This window comes from Rutidosis leptorrhynchoides, chromosome 10 (assembly GCF_046630445.1).
Source record: "Rutidosis leptorrhynchoides isolate AG116_Rl617_1_P2 chromosome 10, CSIRO_AGI_Rlap_v1, whole genome shotgun sequence".
Taxonomy (NCBI): Eukaryota; Viridiplantae; Streptophyta; class Magnoliopsida; order Asterales; family Asteraceae; genus Rutidosis; species Rutidosis leptorrhynchoides.
The window spans coordinates 184,046,915-184,061,698 of NC_092342.1; positions in this window are offsets into that span (position 1 = coordinate 184,046,915).

Sequence of the window (14,784 nt, forward strand, 5' to 3'; positions counted from 1 at the left end):
CATAAGTTCTAAATTACAAGATAACCGTAAATCGTCACTTGTCAATAAGACAGTCGTGATCCGCCACCCGTTGATAAATCTTCCGGAGACATCATTCCACAATTACGGGGATTTGTAACCCGTTAACAATTATGTACAAAATTACGAAAAGACTTACCAAATGGGTCACGTTCAATATGATAGAGATTGTGCTTTAGACGGTAACATATGATGACTACGAGATTGTTGCAAAAATGCTCTCCAACTAGAATTTACATATGATATCTCAAGTATCATAACCAGTTTCCCTGCACAACAACTTCGCAACGTTCCAATGCCTGATTCGATATGACAAGACTATCTGACCTGATTTAAAAGTACAAACTGGAGGGCTTCGAGATCCGACCTCCGTAAAGTTACAACAAAAATATGTATCACCACAACAGCGAGCTAATCAACAAGTTTACCTACCGATCTCCAGAAATGACGGCTTTTGTATAACAGTTTTATGTATAAAGCTCCTTATATTTTGATGACATGTTCATGATCAGGTTGACTATGATTCTATGACGACGCCAATAAGAGGCATAAATTCAACACACAAGTCAGTAGCTAAACATCAAAGCCAGCTAGATTATCACTTGCAGGATTCACTCCTTCAAAATTGTTACTGTATCATTACTTGAAATACATACATGTGTGAGCAGAACCTTTAAAACAAGAAGCCCGGTTACCGGAATGATTTTGTAACTTCTTGATACGTCTATCAGTTACTTTCCAAAACTCAAGATTCGGAATGAAGCTATATCTAGATAAATAGTGTCACAGTACCGTCTTCCGACTACCAAATATTGTATCCATCAAAGCAATCGACAAAATTTTCGCAATCATTTCCGTTCACTAACAAATGCCGACCTACAAAAATTAAATCTACACCAACAAGGCAAAACTTTCTCACGAAATTTTGAGGACAAAAGGGAAGTAAAAGGAATGCGAATTGTACGAAAAAATAATGGAGCAATCTGGAAGGATGCATAAATAATTTCAAAGATCATGACACATTTTTTTGTTTATCAACCGTATCCAGCGTAGATAATCATCAAAAACGAAAGGTACAATATCAAAACTTCAAGCATTATTTCTTAAAAGGATACTTTTATTATCAATATCATTTGAGAGAAGACACATTATAAGTCCATGGTCACATTCGTTGATCCATGGCTCATCATTATATATTCATGGCCGCTTCTTGCATAAGCCCATATGGCCGCATTTGCGTAAGCCAATCACATCATATGCAAGATATTTGCTAAAGATTCAAGATTAAGACCATGACGGGAAAGATTATATCAAACAGTAAAGCCAAATGATAGTGGATTATCTATGATCTCAACGCCAACCGGAGAAGAACTGAGAAGACTTTGAAAGACAATAAACTTAAAGAAATTTTATGTGTGGTACTGTATGTTCAGATAGCCTGATCAACTATCCAGAACATGAGATACGGTCGTAAACGTAATAATTTCTTTAAAAGTAAGAAATAAAACAATTATTCTTACGGCAAAATATTCATATTTTTATCCGGCCAAGGATTTTTTAGCCCAGGTGTCACATAGCTGCGTGTCATCCCTGCCCTCATAAGAGATATCTAATCTTGGTGGCAGAAGTTCAATCATAAACAAAAGGTTGAAAAGGCACGGTTTAACAACCGTAACATAGCCGAAAAATAGATCGTAGATTTAGAACCTACGAAATGTCGACGATAAACAAAATTACAAGAACTAGTTCTTTCTACTTAAAGTCGAGCAAATAAAGCTTTGTCAATAATTCAAAGTACAACTTTTTAAGCCGTACAATACATAAGCGCAAAATACACAATGAACAAGAGCATTGTGGAAATGTTAATATATACCCGTTCAGAGTTTTCCGGCTAAAACAAGCAATCTAAGACATTAATCAGGCCGCTCTCCGTTATGCGTAAGCCCTGAAGGCAGCTTTATATGCTTAAGCCCTTATACAAATTGCGTGAGCATCATATATGCTACGTCCGTGAAAAGCAAAAGTTTAATCACATAATCTTCGCATGAAGTCAAACAATTATAACATGACAAATATATACATGGCAAGATTTGCAAACATTCTAAAACAGACTCCATAATCAAAATCGAGTTATTTGGAGAATCATTAGAAAACATATCATTTCAGTGGCAGATAACAGCAACTATATGTTCCTAAGGCAGGGAGGCACTTGATTTCCTTTTTAGAGTTTAATGACTTCATTTTTTGGCAAAACTAAAGTCATCAAAATGGGGGGACTTAATGGTGTGCCCTATGGTCTACACGCATAAAATGAAAGATGTGGAGCTTTGTGTTACAGATGTTTGGGCTTTTGAATCACCTCAATCGGAGTTCGTATGAGAAAGTTATGCCCAAATTAGTGAAGACATGCAAGTTATTGGGCTTTCTCATTAATTAAGCTCAAGAAGCTTCCCACTAGCCCAAATTTTGCCTATAAATAGAGGAGCTCCCCACCTCATTTCACACAAGAAAAGAGGGGCAGCCATTTCACTTTCTCTCTCACACACTTTCCCTCCACTCTCCACTCCCCACTCTCCACTCTCTATGACTTCAAGTCCCAATTTCTGGGCAGCATACTACTCTCTCTAGACTTTCTCTCTCACATGTGCTTTCTGTCTCTAGACTCAATCCGTCATCCGCCCAGCTCCAAGGCATAACTTCTTCCTCCCAGCTCCAAGGCATGACTTCTTCCTCCCAGCTCCAAGGCATGACTTCTTCCTCCCAGCTCCAAGGCATCACTTCTTCTGCCCAGCTCCAAGGCATAACTTCTTCCTCCTAGCTCCAAGGTATGACTTCTTCCTCCCAGCTCCAAGGCATGACTTCATCCGCCCAGCACCAAGGCATGACTTCATCCGCCCAGCACTAAGGATACATGCAGAACATATGTAAGCCCTATTTTAAGATTGACTTAAGCCACGCCATGGTTTTAGACCATGATCCGCGTCTGCAGGGATTCGTCCCGAGGGTAAACGTTAATCGGCAAACTACTCCTCACATGGTTCATTCTACTTTGCGCTAGTACGTATATACCTACTCTCTAGTAGAGAAAATATGTACTATCACATATGCAATGAAACATAATCACCATACAACCTACTTCGCCATCAAAACCCATCACCACGATCACCTTTGAACAACCATCACCCTACAAACCACCACCACTTTCGATCAATTATTGTTGCTACCCTTCTGTTTCTTCTTACTGTTTCGAAAGAGCTCACCAAAACCAAATCACCACCTATATACAAAACCATTGAAACCTTTTGTTGTGTACTACTACTTCTCTGTTTGTAACACCAGAACACGCTATCCACCACCGAACATCCTGTTTTCATGTAATTATCAAATGCAACGACCATCGTTCACCACCCTCTATAACCACCGTTCATTGTTACCTTGCTACTGCCTTTTAGTTGTTGTTTCAACACATCACAACCCAACCTTAGAATCATCGACAATCATCACTCTTTATTGCTATTCGATAAATCAAAACCACTTTATTTACAGCAGTTACTACTTGTTTACAACTGCTACTGCAGTTTTATTGTTGTCGATTGTTGATCAAGCAAGGATGAAGAAATAGTGAACCCACACGAAATTATTTTTTTTCTTATTCGTTCCTACTGCAGCTGGCATTTTTTTTAAACGATAATAATGATGATAATTAAAGGTGATGATGAAGTGTACATGAATGGAACTAGTGAGTGTTTCTTTTTCTTTTTTACCGACAATTACCAAAGTAATATCCCACTTGTGCAACTTGATTAATGTATGACACAGCTACTGCTACTCGATTTATTCTCTTAGCCATCTAACCAACGAAGCCCAACAGCAAAGTAATTATTTTATGTCAGCCCACTAAAAGCCCATGTTGAAGTCTCAAGCCCGATAATAATATGATGCTATTTGTAGCCCATTTAATCTTCTATTCGAGCTGTTGAATGTTGCTGTTGGTTCGCGAGTCACACACAATCATGTTGATCGTAAGTCCACAAATACAATGGCGATGTTAAATGAAGAACGAATCGTGAAAATAATAATAATATAAAATGATATTTACGTGATATTAATTATAATATAAGATAAAGATTACTTGATAATAATAAACAACGAGTGAGTGATAATGATAGTTATGATACTAATCGTATGAGGATTTTGTAATAAAGAAAATGACGATGATGTTTAAGATGATGATGATCTTATGATCATATTGGATAACGAGCAAGGAAGAAGATGACAGCAGGCCAAAACGGGTTATATAGATTGGGTTTAGAATTTAATTCAGAGAAGCAATGGCAGTGCAATGGTTTGAGGTGTTGGTGATAATCGAGAGGTTCTGGGTTCAAATCCAGGTCACGGCAAACAAATTCTTTTTAATAAAAGAGAGCTGTCTTGGGCCGTGATATTATAAGGGTTTGACTATGGACTCGTTTGATTGTTGGGCCGAGATCAATTTAAACAATTGGGCCATTCTTGTTTTAAAAAGGATTTCTAGATAGGCCAAATAGAAACTAAACAAAACGGTTTATAAATAAATAAATTGTGTTTAAATCACAAAAACAACCGTAAAGGAGTGGTTAGGTGTTTGGTTGTTGAGCGGGAGGTCAAGAGTTCAAGCCCGGACAGGAGTATTTTTTTTGAAAGCCTATTCTATTGAGGTAGTATTTTCTTTGATATCATTATTATTATTATTATTATTATTATTATTATTATTATTATTATTATTATTATTATTATTATTATTATTATTATTATTATTATTATTATTATTATTATTATTATTATTATTATTATTATTATTATTATTATTATTGTTCTTATCATTATTATTTTTATTTTTATTATTATTATCATAAGTATTATTATTATTATTATTAGTAAAATCATTATTTTTATAGTTATTATTAGTATTAAGAGTTATTATCCAAAATTATAATTTTTATTGTAAAAATAATACAAATTTTCATTTTATTACCATTATTGTTAAAATTATCAATTTTTTAACTATATTTTTATTTAAAAATAACATTATTTATAAAATTATCATTTTATTATTATTTGAATTGAAATTATTGTTATCATTATTATTATCATTATAAAGAGACTACAACTTTTTATTTATTAGTATTAATATTATTTTTCCAAATAACAATTAGTACATAACACTATATTTAAAACATAGAACATATAATTTATTAAAATAATAAGTATATCACTAATAATATAAATTCGTTCGATTTCAATCATATGTGTTAATATATATATATAAATGATATAGGTTCGTGAATCCGAGACCAACTCTGCATTGTTCAGTTCCGTCGTATGCATATTTTACTACAAAATATCGTATAGAGAGTTTCATTTGCTCCCTTAAATGCTTTTGCAATATATATTTTTGGGACTGAGAATACATGCGCTGCTTTTATACCTGTTTTACGAAATAGACACAAGTAATTGAAACTGCATTCTATGGTTGAATCGTTATACCGGATATCGCCCTTGTTGAACTTGGTAACCTAAGAATTGGTGTTTATTATAATTGCCACCAATTGACACGAATCCTAAACATAGATCTATGGGCCTTGACCCGCCACAGTCAGAGAATTTGAACTGCTTTAGTACTTCGATTTTATTTTTGGGGATATTCTAGATGCATTTTGTTAATGTCGGTTACCAGGTGTTCAATCCATATGAATGAATTTTAAACACTTGCGAGTGTATGATTATTGAATAAATGAAATCTTGTGGTCTATTAAAATTATGGAAATGATGGATTACGATTAACTAATGAACTCACCAACCTTTTAGTTGACACTTTAAAGCATGTTTATTCTCAGGTATGAAAGAAATCTTCCACTGTGCATTTGCTCATTTTAAAGATATTACTTGGAGTCATTCATGACATATTTCAAAAGACGTTGCAGTCGAGTCGTTGAGTTCAACAAGATTATTATTTAGTCATTTATAGTTGGATATTGGATGAAGTGGTATGCATGCTGTCAACTTTCAATGAAATGAAAGTTTGTCTTTTAAAAACGAATGCAATGTTTGTAAAATGTATCATATAGAGGTCAAGTACCTCGCAATGTTATCAACTATTGTGATTCGTTTATAATCGATATGAACGGGGCCTTTCACATAAGTAAGTTCGCGGTACGCGAGATTCGCGACAATCTTTTCTAGCTTGTTTAATAGCGGTGCCAAGTACATTGTCTGCTTTTCCAACCAAAATCCTTAATCGCTTGCCATCAGTGACGGTTTCTTCACGATGTTGCTGCAAATTCCTGCACGCGACCATTTTTTCAGCAGCAACCTTTAGTTGCGAATCAGCGTTAACAGGATTGCCACTAGGCGCTTTAGCTAGCGATTCTTTCCCTGAACTACCCGCAATAGTATTAACGTTTACCTGCGTACTACTTGACAAGGCATTTTGCAAATCATTAACCAACGCATCATTATTTACAGAACTTCCTGTTTGTTTCGTGTTAGCTGCCATTTTCAACGATCAAATCAGCTAATACGCTTCAGCGAATTCCTGTAAATCATCGAAACAATACACGATTTAAATTAAACCAAGCAATTAATTGTTTGACAGCACAAAACAAAAAATTTCAAGTTTAATTCGTAAAACGTCTCCTACGGATGGCGCCAATTGATCAATCCTATATCAAGTTATTACTTGATTAAGGATCGAGTGCAATAATAAGATGGAGGATGGGATGTTTGATGATTATTTTGGGCCCCGATGATCGTCTTTCACTTTATCAATCAAGTGATCAATCACCCCGACCCGGTCTTGATTGTCAATTAGCATGAGTCACCTTAGCGCAATGTAGAAATCCCTTTGGCAAGATCACAAGTGAAAATCACAAAGGCTTGGGCAAATGGCAGAGAATCAACAACCTATAAATGAGATGCCAAGCTCTCTATTTATAGTATTCGAAATATCCGCGGTCTGCGGTTTACTTAACTATCCGCGGAAAGATAGCGGAATAAACCGCAGTCTTTTATTAACGCGGAAGCATAACCGCTGTACTCATTTTCAGCGAATATTTCATAACTTTGGTTTATAGCTCGCGTAATTCTGCTCTTGGCTTTTAGCAAATAAAACATACATTTACAATGCTATGTATATGATCAACGAGCAAAACTCACTCTATTCCATTGGTAATTTCAGTTTCACACCGTTCGGAGTCGTTTAGAGGCCCAAAAGTTCGAAATAAGCATCGTAACACATGTTGCAAAACAATAACAAGTTGCGAAAGCTTCCATTTTGTCTGATCTTCGCGTTTTGGTTCCGAAACAGACCAACGAGAAAAAATCAACCTATTCCATTAGCAATTTCAGTTTCACGCCGTTCGGAGTCGTTTATAGGCCTAAAAGCTCGAAATAAGCATCGTAACACATGTTGCAAAACTATAACAAGTTGCGAAAGCTACCGTTTTGTCCGATCATCGCCTTTTCACTCGGAAACAGACAAACGAGCAAAAATCATCCTATTCCATTGGCAATTTTAGTTTAACATTGTTCGGAGTCGTTTAGAAGCCTAACAGTTCGAAATAGGCATCGAAATACATGTTGCAAAACTATTACAAGTCGCGAAAGCTCCCGTTTTGTCCGATCTTCGCGTTTTCACTTCGAAACAGACCAACGAGCATAACTCATCCTATTCCATTGGCAATTTCAGTTTCACGCCGTTCGGAGTAGTTTAGAGGCGTAAAAGTTAGAAATAAGCATCGTAACACATGTTGCAAAACTATAACAAGTTGCGAAAGCTCCCGTTTTGTCCGATCTTCGCGTTTTCACTCTGAAACAGACCGACGAGCAAAACTCATTCTAATCCGTTGACAATTTCAGTTTCACACCGTTCGGAGTCGTTTAGAGTCCTAAAAGTTCGAAATAAGCATCGTAACACATGTTGCAAAACTATAACAAGTTGCGAAAGCTCCCATTTTGTCCGATCTTCGCGTTTTCACTCCGAAATAGACCAACGAGCAAAACTCAACCTATTCCATTAGTAATTTCAGTTTCACGCCGTTCGGAGTCGTTTAGAGGCCTAAAAGCTCGAAATAAGCATCGTAATACATGTTGCAAAACTATAACAAGTTACGAAAGTGACCGTTTTGTCCGATCTTCGCGTTTTCACTTCGAAACAGATCAATGAGCAAAAATCATCCTATTCCACTGGCAATTTCAGTTTCACGCTGTTCGGAGTCGTTTAGAGGCCTAAAAGTTTGAAATAAGCATCGAAACACATGTTGCAAAACTATAACAAGTTGCGAAAGCTCCCGTTTTGTCCGATCTTCGCGTTTTCACTCCAAAACATACCAACGAGCAAAACTCATCCTATTCCATTGGCAATTTCAATTTCACGCCGTTCGGTGTAGTTTATAGGCCTAAAAGTTAGAAATAAGCATCGTAACACATGTTGCAAAACTATAACAAGTTACGAAAGCTCCCGTTTTGACCGATCTTCGCGTTTTCACTCCGAAACAGACCAACGAGCAAAACTGGCTGTGACGACCCGAAAATTTTTGACCAAATTTAAAATTAATCTTTATATGATTTCGACACGTTAAGCAAAGTCTGTAATATTGAGTCTCGAAAAAGTTTGAACTCTTTCATATATTCAATTAACCTTCGACCATTCTCGACGATTCACGAACCACTATTTGTAAATAGATACATAAATATTTAAACATATGAATATATATAATAACAATTTGAAATATTATATGTTGTTGTTATTAAAGCTAATTATATAAAATAAAATAAAAATATGATATTATGATAATTAATATTTAAAACATATATAGGTTTATAAATAAAATATATTAAATATATATTTTGTGATTTCGAATTTATTTCGTAAACAATAGTGACGCTCAATTATTATTAAATAAATAGTAAAAGAGTTAAGAAGCAACTTATGTGATTTTAAAATAAATGGTAATCCGAAAGTGAGTTATATAAATTTTAGGCTTTTTAAAAATATATTTAGAAGCCAATTAATAAATTTTAACACTTTTTATATTTCACTCATAAGTGAGAGGGACAGTTGATGTAATTTTTATTTAATAAATTAATAATCAAATTTTATACCATAATGACCAAAATAAATAAATAGATTTAATTTAAAAATTGGGAATTATTCGGAAGACTTTTATACGTCAACTGTTTAGCAATGGACACAATATAACATTCCGTAAATTGAAATATCTATAGAATATGGACAAGAAGCCGATGGCTTCACTGTGGTATCACTGTTAGTGTTTGATTAATTCATAAAGTTGCCAATATATAAATATATACATAGCATATGCATATGCATCTACTCCACTAATCCGTTTCTTGTTTTTGTTCTTCCTAACACACCACTGCCATCTCTATTTTATTTATGCTTTTATTTCTATTTGATAAACCTTCTAATCTCACAAACCAAACCCATATCATCACCATGTATCATCAAAACCCATCTAAAACATCCACCACCATTCGAAACCCGTTCAAGAACACCCACCTTCACCACCTATAACCACCACGAAGATCACCACCTGTTTCGCTCTCCTCTCACTCTCTCCATTCTCTTTCTTCATTTTTCTATTGGGGTCACGAACCCATAAACCACCACCAGGTATGATGCTATGTACGTTTTCCATTTCCGTTCTATGTTATTGAGATAACGATGCAACTAAAACACTCTGTTACTACAGCTACAATCTATCTTCTATTTTCTAAACTACTCAACCACCCTCTTCCACCCTTGAACAACCACCTTCTTTATCACCACTTTCATTAGAATCACCACCCTCACCTTTCATTCACCAACAACCATTTGTTTCGAATTGTTGTTATTGCAACCGCTGTTATAAATTTCTATGTTTAACCCACATTCGAACACCAATGGAATCACCACAAACACCCATTATCGAACCACCTTTTTTATATCTCTTCCTCTCTTAGTAAACCGCCACCTTTATCACTACCATTAAAATCTTCGATCAAAATAAAACACCACCAAGACCGCCATCTTCACCCACAAAAACAACCATAAACTACCAACCTATTGCACTTGTCGAATTACTGCTACAGCAGCTGTTACTTCCTGTCCAAACCCCAATTATATCTCGGTTGTAAACCAAGCGAAGAAACCATGATTTGGTTGCTACATGTTGATATCCTTGGATAATATTTTTTTTCTTCCCAAAATCACTTTATACGTTTTTCTCTTTCTGCTTCTTGTGACCGACACATTCATAAACAAACAACCCAAATTGTTAAATGATAATTCATTAAAGTGAATTGCACGTGTTTCCTTTTCTTTTTTTTTGTTGTTGGCCGACAACCAGAACCAATAAACTCCTTGAATATTTAACAAAAAGGAACCAAGTTGCTTTTCCTGTTTTATATTTTTCTTTACAAATCGGACAGCATACCCCACTTCCTTTGGGCCATACATCATTAAACAGGGTTGGGAAGCAAGATGGGCCATTTAATTTAAATCAGCTATAAAAGGCCCAAAAGTCCATTCGAATTAGTTATCGTGGTTGATTCCTTGCTAATGCTGCTTACGTTGTTATTCACAAAGATGGTACATGGTGTATGATGTTATTGATAATAAGCTCGATGATGATGAGTGGAGTATTAAGATGATGATGATATAGTATTAATGATGATGTAACGAGATAATTTTGATTATGATAAAGTTGATAATGGAAAAATGAAAACGAAAACAATAATAATAATTAAGGTGATACATTAACATGATAATGATAATAAAACGCAAAGATTAAGACGAATCAGTGAGGGTAACGTGATGTTGATGAAGATGAGATGATGATCATAGTGATGATGATGATACATATTGTAGTGATCCGAACTTTTCCATGTTTATATGTATTAAATGAAATTGATAATTACATGATTAAGTGTTTCCAACATGTTAAGCAATCAAACTTGTTAAGACTTGATTAATTGAAATAGATTTCATATAGACAATTGACCACCCAAGTTGACCGGTGATTCACGAACGTTAAAACTTGTAAAAACTATATGATGTCATATATATGGATATATATATATAGTTAACATGATATTATGATAAGTAAACATATCATTAAGTATATTAACAATGAACTACATATGTAAAAAACAAGACTACTAACTTAATGATTTCGAAACGAGGTATATATGTAACGATTATCGTTGTAACGACATTTAATTGTATATATATCATATTAAGATATATTAATACATCATAATATCATGATAATGTAATCATTTAACATCTCATTTGATATAATAAACAATGGGTTAACAACACTTAACAAGATGGTTAACCTAAAGGTTTCAAAATAACAGTTACAAGTAACAACTAACGATGATTTAACGACTCAGTTAAAATGTATATACATGTAGTGTTTTAATATGTATTCATACACTTTTGAAAGACTTCAAGACACTTATCAAAATACTTCTACTTAATAAAAATGCTTACAATTACATCCTCGTTCAGTTTCATCAACAATTCTACTCGTATGCACCCGTATTCGTACTCGTATAATACACAGCTTTTAGATGTATGTACTATTGGTATATACACTCCAATGATCAGCTCTTAGCAGCCCATGTGAGTCACCTAACACATGTGGGAACCATCATTTGGTAACTAGCATAAAATATCTCATAAAATTACAAAAATATTAGTAATCATTCATGACTTATTTACAAGTAAACAAAATTACACATCCTTTATATCTAATCCATATACCAACGACCAAAAACACCTACAAACACTTTCATTCTTCAATTTTCTTCATCTAATTGATCTCTCTCAAGTTCTATCTTCAAGTTCTAAGTGTTATTCATAAATTCTATAAGTTCTAGTTTCATAAAATCAAGAATACTTCCAAGTTTGCTAGCTTACTTCCAATCTTGTAAAGTGATCATCCAACCTCAAGAAATCTTTCTTATTTACAGTAAGATATCTTTCTAATATAAGGTAATACTCATATTTAATCTTTGATTCAATTTCTATAACTTTAACAATCTTATTTCGAGTGGAAATCTTACTTGAACTTGTTTTCATGTCAAGATTTTGCTTCAAGAACTTTCTCATTTCTAGTAGGTTTATCCACAAAACCTAAGGTAGTAATGGTGTTCATAACATCATTCGATTCATATATATAAAACTACCTTATTCGAAGGTTTAAACTTGAAATCACTAGAACATAGTTTAGTTAATTCTAAACTTGTTCGTAAACAAAAGTTAATCTTTCTAACTTGAATTTTAAAATCAACTAGACACATGTTCTATATCTATATGATATGCTAACTTAATGATTTAAAACCTGGAAACACGAAAAACACCGTAAAACCGGACATACGCCGTCGTAGTAACACCGCGGGCTGTTTTGGGTTAGTTAATTAAAAACTATGATAAACTTTGATTTAAAAGTTGTTCTTCTGGGAAAATCATTTTTCTTATGAACATGAAACTATATTATGTAATCTTGGAATACCATAGACGCGTATGCAAATGTTTTGACATATCATATCGACCCATGTATATATATTATTTAGAACAACCATAGACACTCTATATATGCAGTAATGTTGGAGTTAGCTATACAGGGTTGAGGTTGATTCCAAAAATATATATACTTTGAGTAGTGATCTAGCCTGAGACGTGTATACACTGGGTCGTGGATTGATTCAAGATAATATATATCGATTTATTTCTGTACATCTAACTGTGGACAACTAGTTGTAGGTTACTAACGAGGACAGCTGACTTAATAAACTTAAAACAGTAAAACGTACTAAAAATGTTGTAAATATATTCTGAACATACTTTGATATATATGTACATATTTGTTATAGGTTCGTGAATCGACCAGTGGCCAAGTCTTACTTCCCGACGAAGTAAAAATTTGTGAAAGTGAGTTATAGTCTCACTTTTAATAATCTAATATTTTGGGATGAGAATACATGCAATTTTATAAATGTTTTACGAAATAGACACAATTAAATGAAACTACATTATATGGGTGAATGATCGAAGCCGAATATACCCCTTTTTTGCTTGGTAGCCTAAGAATTTTGGAACAGACCCCCAAATTGACGCGAATCCTAAAGATAGATCTATCGGGCCCAACAAGCCCCATTCTGGAATTTGGAATGCTTTAGTACTTTGAAATTATCATGTCCGATGGGTGTCCCGGAATGATGGGGATATTCTATATGCATCTTGCTAATGTCGATTACCAGGTGTTCACCATATGAATGAATTTTATCTCTATGTATGGGATGTATATTGAAATATGAAATCTTGTGGTCTATTATTATGATTTGATAATATATAGGATAAACCTATAACTCACCAACATTTTTGTTGACGTTTTAAGCATGTTTATTCTCAGGTGATTATAAAGAGCTTCTGCTGTTCCATACTAAAATAAGGACAAGAAACTTATTTTTGATGTAATATATTCTTATTGTAAACCATTATGTAATGGTCGTGTGTAAACGGTATATTTTAGATTATCATTATTTGATAATCTACGTAATGCTTTTTAAACCTGTATCAATAAAATAAAGGTTAGGATTGTTTTAAAAATGAATGCAGTCTTTGAAAAATGTCTCATATAGAGGTCAAAACCTCGCGACGAAATCAATTAATATGGAACGTTTATAATCAATATGAACGGGACATTTCAGTTGGTATCCGAGCGTTGGTCTTAGAGAACCAGAAATTTGCATTAGTGTGTCTTATCGAGTTGTTAGGATACATTAGTGAGTCTGGACTTTGACCGTGTTTTCTTTAAAAACAATTGCTTAACACTTTTGTTGGAAACGATATATTATTAACATGTAAATATTATGTGATATATTAACCTCTTAATGTGTTTGATATTGTGTGATAGATGTCTACCACTAGTACAAATCCCATCGACTCACCTAATAATAATGAAGAGTCGAATATAATTTGGGAAGATTCACAAATTCCAGAAGAGGAACTGGAAGAAGAGGAACCGGAAGAAGAGGAACCGGAAGAAGAGGAATCAGAAGAGGAGGAACTGGAAGAAGAAGAGGTTCCGGAGGAAGAAATATTGATACCTATAGTAAATCGATTAAATAAAAGAAAATCATCAACCAACGGACCAAAGTTAAAAATGGTCAATGGTGTTTCTGCCGAGGAAGCAAAATATTGGGAAGATTACCAATTTTTCGATGAATCGAATCCCGATGAGGATTCCGATGATGTTATAGAAATTACCTTGACCCAATTTAATATAGCAAAAGAAAATAATAAGGGAAAAGGTATAAAAATAGAGAAACCTGATTCCAACCCCGATGAACTTTATATGTATCGGCAACGTCCGTATTTCCTAAATTGTAACAATAACCCGGGAACTTCTAAACCACCAGGTTTTTCTAAATCAATGTGGAAAATGACGGCTCGTATTAGAGGAACACCATATATTTATAGAAAATTAGGAAAATGAACCAAGTCCGAAGAAGAAGAAACCAGTTATTAAGATTAGAGGGTTGTAATCATGTTGTGTATTATATGTATTGTAGTGTGCTTGTACTTTTATGTTCTATGTAAAAATTGCTTGTATTGTTTGTTATTTATCTTTTACGAATCTAATCCTTGTCTATTTTACAGTATAAAAACAAAATGGATGTTAAGGGTAGACAACCGAATATTTTAGAAGACCTACC